This window comes from Triticum dicoccoides, chromosome 3B (genome assembly GCF_002162155.2).
Source record: "Triticum dicoccoides isolate Atlit2015 ecotype Zavitan chromosome 3B, WEW_v2.0, whole genome shotgun sequence".
Classification (NCBI taxonomy): domain Eukaryota; kingdom Viridiplantae; phylum Streptophyta; class Magnoliopsida; order Poales; family Poaceae; genus Triticum; species Triticum dicoccoides.
In genome coordinates, this window is record NC_041385.1 from 395,618,240 (window position 1) to 395,626,738 (window position 8,499).

Sequence of the window (8,499 nt, forward strand, 5' to 3'; positions counted from 1 at the left end):
AACCTCGACGACACCGAAGAGGAACGACATGCCCAAAGGAGACGGACATATGCCGCTCCGATCCCACGAGAACCGACCAACATGGCTCATCTGACGCCTCGCATGTGAAGGGTGCTCAAGCTGCCCAACCTTGACGACCGACGTGCATCCGCTCCACCCACGATCCACGAGCCCCTCTGACCAAATCCAACTCCAAAACAATGCCCTCAAGGATGAGCTCTAAGCTTCAACATTGTCCGATCCGGAGGACCAGATCTAGGGTTTCCCCTGGAGCATGGTGGAAAGGAGGATGAGGACTACACATCGACGCCTCCAACAAGGATACGGCGCCTGAAGGTGCCGCTGTCGATGACTCCGGCTGCAGCCGAAGTATGGTTTTCACCGGCAGCCTCAACCAACCAAAGCCAAGGACCGGCCAGCCCATCTGACCAACCACCTCCGAGTGCCACGCCGACTGCCGAACCTCCTGCCGCCAGCGCCGCGCCATCAACAGGAGCAGCAACGCCGGCGGCCCCACCACGCAGGCCGGCGCACGTGCACCCAGCCGCCCGCACCACCGCCTGCAGCTCCATGCCTCCGCCGCGTCTCCGCGTAGATCTGGAGCACATCTCGCTGTGGCCCGGCGGACGCCGGCACCTAGGCCACAACGGCGCAATGCGCCGCGACCACCAGGCCCCTCGGGCCGCCGCGCGGAGTCCATGCCGCAGCACCGCAGCCCGCAGCTCCATGTCCCCGCCGCGTAGATCTGGAGTGCACCTCGCTGCGGTCTGACGCCGCGCGCCCGTGCCCCGCGCCCTGAGCTGCCCAGCCGCCACCTTCCTTGGGCCGTCCCGAGCCTCGCTGGGATGCGTCCTCCGGCGGTGGCGGGACGGGAGGAGGAGGGGGGAAAAGTTGCGGCGGCTAGGGTTTTCTCCCCCGAGCCGCCAGGAGGCGACGCGGGGGTCTGGGGCAAAATTCCCAGCTCGCAAGACTTTGGCGCTAACCGCCGAGAGATGTTACTCCGCTTCAACTCTCTTCCGAAGCAAATCACCTCCGCTCGACTACTCCTACGATCCTGTCTTGTTGGAGTACTACAGTAAATTAAACCCAATAGTAACCTACTCCTACTACCAATCCTATGTTCATTCACTGTATGGTTGTCTCATGTTGGCGTCCCGTTCCGTACGTACTACTCCTGCGTCAGTCAGAAATCGCCACACAAGGAAAGGTGAGAAGCGGAGCATAGCCTTTGCCTAGGGTGGAGAGTTGAATGCGTACCTATGATGGGGGGATTTAACAGCCTAATTACTCGAGTTGACTGGTCTTAGCAGGGCCAGATCAGTCACAGTCAACTCTGCACGGACCTTCCTCTTTATTACTCGTATATCCTCCGGTACGCCTCCTTCGTAACCTTATCGGTTCGTAACTTGAACGGATCATTATCCTAACCTAAGGCTTCTTTAATTTAATAGGATTTTTGGACGGTCATAATCTTTAGATATATTCTTGGCTTGGCCATTTAATTTGTAGGATTGAAACTCGTAGAAACTTTTCATCAGGAATCAAACCTTATGAAAATCTAACATTCATTCAAACCTCTTGAAAAACACATTTTATTCTTCTGTGATGCAATCGAACAAACTCAAGTTTTGGATAACTTCAATGGGCATGACATTTCAGCCAAGAGTTTTTCTATTCATGTGTTAATCCTACCCTGGAATGTACTCCGCGACTAAAGATGATCATCTGTGTAAAGATGAACGTTTTTCAAGAAAATAATATTGTGCATGTTTAGTGCATGTTTAGAGTGCAGGTTACAGCGCAACGCACTGCCGGTCATCGTCCATGGTTTGATATGGAGTGGCCTTCACCCGCAACTACTCGTGTGGGAGAGAAGTCTTAGCTCAACCTCTTCCTCCGCGTGCAACACGATCAATGGGGTTGTCACTCTTACGACTATCACATCCACCCATTCGCAACTATATGAACAACCATCTCCCCCTTTGTCAGTGCCACCATATTCGCCCTGTCTTTCCCTATCCGTGTTGTCAGCACATTCACCCCCATCGGACACCTTAGTTTGCCTCCACACCGCCCCTATCTTCACCCTTCCTGGTTGCCGCCGCATTAACTACCTTTCGCCGGCTCAACCTAATATGATGACACCAGTACATCCAACCAGCAATATAATTACCAATGGCTCGTGTTATTACCAATGGCTTAGAGTATGCAATACTAATTTCTCATTCTCCATCAATAGATGGTTGAAAATTACGCCTTTACATGGCGAAGAACGTGGAAGCATGAATTGGTCAGTACTCATACCCTATCCCGAGTTGATATGCTAAGAAGAGGGAGACTTTTTTCGAGAATAGCTAAGGATGCGTATCTTTCCATTGATAGAAGGAGAGTGTTTACAGCATGGGATTAGGACGACACACTATGCCATGTACACAAGAGAAATGCATGGAAGTGGACGTCGAGCAAACAGACGGGGTTGCTCATCCCCAAGAATATCCTAACCTAGCGCTTTGGGATGATGTTGGTAATCGCGGCGGCGCCGGCCTGGGCCCAGAGGCGCGCTTCGTCCTTGATGGTGGAGCACAGGTGGGAGACAGAGGGTCGGTCCCCGTCAAAGGTGCAGTTGTTCCGGTGCTTCCAGATCCACCAAGCGGTGAGGATGATGGGGGAGGATAGGCCTTTACATGTGGCAGCGGGCGCGAGAGCGCAAGAAGAAGCCCACCAAGCAAGGAAGTCGGTGTCTCCGGTTGGCAGATCTGTAGGAGAACGAGCCCAAGCAAGTATATCATACCACACCTGGCAGGAGAAGGAGCAGCCAGTCAGCAGGTGTTGCATCGTTTCATCCTCCTGGTCACAGAGGGCACAAGCAAGCTCATGGGGCAGGCCGTGTCTCGCGAGACGCTCGGCCGTCCAACACCTATCTTGAAGAGCGAGCCAGATGAAGAACTTGACGCGAAGCGGTGCCCAAGATTTCCACGTGAGCTTCCAGTGCGGTTCCTCGTAGGCACCAAGGAAGAGGGCATGGTAGCAAGAGCTGGCAGAGTAGGTGCCCGAAGATGTCCAACGCCATCGGATGGTGTCCGGAGAGTCAGTAAGCTGAAAGTGCTGAGTCGCCGCCATAGCTGCACGTATTGCACCATGGCTTCCGGGCCGAGAGCACCGTGGATGTCTGGCACCCAAGAGCGCTGGGAGAGACCATCCCGGACCATGCGAATCTTTTGCCTTCTCTTCGGGATCAACTGGAAGAGTTGAGGAGCGATCTCGGCCACTGATCGACCGTCAATCCAGTGGTCGGTCCAGAACTTGCACTTGTTGCCGCTGCCAACGCTCCAGGTGGTAGAGGCATGAAAGATGGCGCTGACATTGGCATCATGCGGGATATGCAAGTGGCTCAAGGGGCGCGAGGGATCGATGCACTGAAGCTAGAGCCAGCGAGTACGGAGGGCGATGCCCGCACGCTAAAGGTCGCGGATGCCAGGCCCACCGAGATGGAGGGGCCGACAAACTCGCTACCAGTTGACCATACATTGTCCTCCATTGGCCTCCTTGCATCCAGCCCAGAGAAAACCACGGATGATGTGATTGACCTTTTTGAGAATGGTCTGGTTGAAGGCGATGGCCGTGAGGAAGTGAGTAGGGATGGCACATAGGACGTGACGAACGAGAGCCAGCCGGTCGCCATGAGAGAGCATAGAGGCGCGCCATGTAGAGAGTTTTCGCTCGAGCTTGTCACGATGGGTAGCAGGCTGGATGAAGTCGGCTTGCGGATGGAAAGAGGCAGGCCCAGGTACTACACAGGGAACTGTTGGGGAACGTAGTAATTTCAAAAAAATTCCTACGTACACGCAAGATCATGGTGATGGCATAGCAACGAGAGGGGAGTGTTGTCCACGTACCCTCGTAGACCGTAAGCGGAAGTGTTATGACAATGCGGTTGATGTAGTCGTACGTCTTCACGATCCGACTGATCCAAGTACCGAACGTACGGCACCTCCGAGTTCAGCACACGTTCAGCTTGATGACGATCCCCGGACTCCGATCCAGCAAAGTGTCGGGGATGAGTTCCGTCAGCACGACGGCATGGTGACGATGATGATGTTCTACCGGCGCAGGGCTTCGCCTAAACTCCGCGACGATATGACCGAGGTGGAATATGGTGGAGGGGGGCACCACACACGGCTAAGGAACGATCCGTAGATCAACTTGTGTGTCTATGGGGTGCCCCCTGCCCTTGTATATAAAGGAGTGGAGGAGGGGGAGGGCCGGCCCTCTCTATGGCGCGCCCTAGGGGAGTCCTACTCCCACCGGGAGTAGGATTCCCCCTTTCCTAGTAGAACTAGGAGCCCTTCCATGTAGTAGGAGTAGGAGAGAAGGAAAGGGAAGAGAGAAGGGAAGGAAGGAGGGGGTGCGGCCCCTCCCCCTAGTCCAATTCGGACTAGGCTTTGGGGGGGGGGGGGGCGCGGCCTGCCCTAGGCAGCCCCTCTCTCTTTCCCGTATGGCCCAATAAGGCCCAAAACTTCTCCCCGGCGAATTCCCGTACACTCCGGTACTCCGATAAATACCCGAATCACTCGGAACCTTTCCGAACTCCGAATATAGTCGTCCAATATATCAATCTTTACGTCTCGACCATTTCGAGACTCCTCGTCATGTCCCCGATCTCATCCGGGACTCTGAACTCCTTCGGTACATCAAAACTCATAAACTCATAATATAACTGTCATCGAAACCTTAAGCGTGCGGACCCTACGGGTTCGAGAACTATGTAGACATGACCTAGAACTATTCTTGGTCAATAACCAATAGCGGAACCTGGATGCCTATATTGGCTCCTACATATTCTACGAAGATTTTTATCGGTCAAACCGCATAACAACATACTTTGTTCCCTTTGTCATCGGTATGTTACTTGCCCGAGATTCGATCGTCGGTATCCAATACCTAGTTCAATCTCGTTACCGGCAAGTCTCTTTACTCGTTACGTAATGCATCATTCCGTAACTAACTCATTAGCTACATTGCTTGCAAGGCTTATAGTGATGTGCATTACCGAGAGGGCCCAGAGATACCTCTCCGACAATCGGAGTGACAAAACCTAATCTCGAAATACGCCAACCCAACATGTATCTTTGGAGACACCTGTAGTACTCCTTTATAATCACCCAGTTACGTTGTGATGTTTGGTAGCACCCAAAGTGTTCCTTCGGCAAACGGGAGTTGCATAATCTCATAGTTACAGGAACATGTATAAGTCATGAAGAAAGCAATAGCAACATACTAAACGATCAAGTGCTAGGCTAACGGAATGGGTCATGTCAATCACATCATTTTCCTAATGATGTGATCCTGTTAATCAAATGACAACTCATGTCTATGGCTAGTAAACTTAACCATCTTTGATTCACGAGCTAGTCAAGTAGAGGCATACTAGTGACACTATGTTTGTCTATGTATTCACACATGTATTATGTTTCCAGTTAATACAATTCTAGCATGAATAATAAACATTTATCATGAAATAAGGAAATAAATAATAACTTTATTATTGCCTGTAGGACATATTTCCTTCAGTCTCCCACTTGCACTAGAGTCAATAATCTAGTTCACATCGCCATGTGATTTAATACCAATATTCATATCTGTATATGATTAACACCCATAGTTCACATGTTTATGTGACCAACACCCAAAGGGTTTACTAGAGTCAATAATCTAGTTCACATTGCTATGTGATTAACACCCAAAGAGTACAAAGGTATGATCATGTTTTGCTCGTGAGGGAAGCTTAGTCAACAGTTCTGTCACATTCAGAGCCGCATGTATTTTGCAAATATTCTATGTCTACAATGCTCTGCATGGAGCTACTCTAGCTAATTGCTCCCACTTTCAGTATGTATCCAGATTGAGACTTAGAGTCATCTGGATCGGTGTGAAAGCTTGCGCCGATGTAACTCTTTACGACGGGCTCTTTTATCACCTCCATAATCGAGAAATATTTCCTTAGTCCTCACTAAGGATATTCTTGATCAATGTCCAGTGATCTACTCCTAGATCGCTATTGTACTCCCTTGCCAAATAAAGAGCAAGGCATACAATAGGTCTGGTACATAGCATAGCATACTTTATAGAACCTATGACTGAGGCATAGGGAATGACTTTCATTCTCTTTTCTATTTTCTGCCGTGGTCGGGATTTGAGTCTTACTCAATTTCACACCTTTGCAACACAGGCAAGAACTCTTTCTTTGACTGTTCCATTTTGAACTACTTCAAAAACTTGTCAAGGTATGTGATCATTGAAAATCTTATCAAGCGTCTTGATCTATCTCAATAGATCTTGATGCTCAATATGTAAGTAGCTTTACTGAGGTCTTTCTTTTAAAGAACTGCTTTCAAACACTCCTTTATGCTTTGCAGAATAATTCTACATTATTTCTGATCAACAATATGTCATTCACATATACTTATCAGAAATGTTGTAGTGCTCCCACTCACTTTCTTGTAAATACAGGCTTCACTGTAAGTCTGTACAAAACTATATGCTTTGATCAACTTATCAAAACGTATATTCCAACTCTGAGATGCTTGCACCAGTCCATAGATGGATCGCTGGAGCTTGCACATTTTATTAGCACCTTTAAGATTGACAAAACCTTATGGTTGCATCATATACAACTCTTCTTTAAGAAAACCATTTAAGGAATGCAGTTTTGACATCCATTTGCCAGATTTCATAAATTGTGGCAATTGCTAACATGATTAGGATAGACTTAAGCATCGCTACAGTTGAGAAAATCTCATTGTAGTCAATACCTTGAACTTGTCAAAAACCTTTTTGCGACAAGTCGAGCTTTTTGTAGATAGTAACACTACTATCAACGTCCGTCTTCCTTTTGAAGATCCATTTATTTAACATGGCTTGCTGATCATCGAGCAAGTCAATCAAAGTCCATACTTTGTTCTCATAGATGGATCTCATCTCAGATTTTATGGCCTCAAGCCATTTCGTGGAATCTGGGCTCATCATCGCTTCCTCATAGTTCGTAGGTTCATCATGGTCTAGTAACATGACTTTCAGAACAGGATTAGTGTACCATTCTGGTGCGGATCGTACTCTGGAAGACCTACGAGGTTTTGTAGTAACTTGATCTGAAGTTTCATGATCATCATCATTAGCTTCCTCACTAATTGGTGTAGGAATCACTGGAACTGATTTCAGTGATGAACTATTTTCCAATTTGGGAGAAGGTACATTTACCTTATCAAGTTCTGCTTTCCTCCCACTCACTTCTTTCGAGAGAAACTCCTTCTCTAGAAAGGATCCATTCTTAGCAATGAATAACTTGCCTTCGGATCTGTGATAGAAGGTGTACCCAATAGTTAACTTTGGGTATTCTATGAAGACGCACTTCTCCGATTTGGGTTTGAGCTTATCAGGTTGAAACTTTTTTTCATATAAGCATCGCAACTCCAAACTTTAAGAAACGACAGCTTAGGTTTACTGCTAAACCATATTTCATACGGTGCCGTCTTAATGGATTTAGATGGTGCCCTTTTAAACGTGAATGCAGTTGTCTCTAATGCACAACCCCAAAACGATAGTGGTAAAACCGATAAGAGACATCATAGATCGCACCATATCCAATAAAGTGCGGTTACGACGTTCAGACACACCATAACGTTGTGGTGTTCCAGGTGGCGTGAGCTGTGAAACTATTCCACATTGTTTTAATTGAAGACCAAACTCGTAACTCAAATATTCGTCTCCGCGATCAGATCATAGAAACTTTATTTTCTTGTTACGATGATTTTTCCACTTCACTCTAAAATTCTTTGAACCTTTCAATTATTTCAGACTCATGTTTCATCAAGTAGATATACCCATATCTGCTCAAATCATTTTGTGATGGTCAGAAAATAACGATACTTGCCACGAGCATCAACACTCATTGGATCGCATACATCGGTATGTATTATTTTCAATAAGTCAGTAGCTTGTTCCATTGTTCCGGAGAATGGAGTTTTTAGTCATCTTGCCCAAAAGGCACGGTTCGCAAGCATCAAATGATTCATAACCAAGTGATTCCGAAAATCCATCTTTATGGAGTTTCTTCATGCGCTTTACACCGATATGACCCAAACGGCAGTGCCACAAATAAATTGCACTATCATTATCAACTTTGCATCTTTTGGCATCAATATTATGAATATGTATCACTACGATCGAGATCCAACAAACTATTTTCATTGGATGTATGACCATCAAAGGTTTTATTCATTTAAACAGAACAACAATTATTCTCTGATTTTAAATGAATAACCGTATTGCAATAAACATGATCAAATCATATTCATGCTCAACGCAAACACCAAATAACATTTATTTAGGTTCAACACTAATCCCGAAAGTATAGGGAGTGTGCAATGATGATCATATCAATCTTGGAACCACTTCCAAGACACATCGTCACTTCACCCTCAACTAGTTTCTGTTTATTCT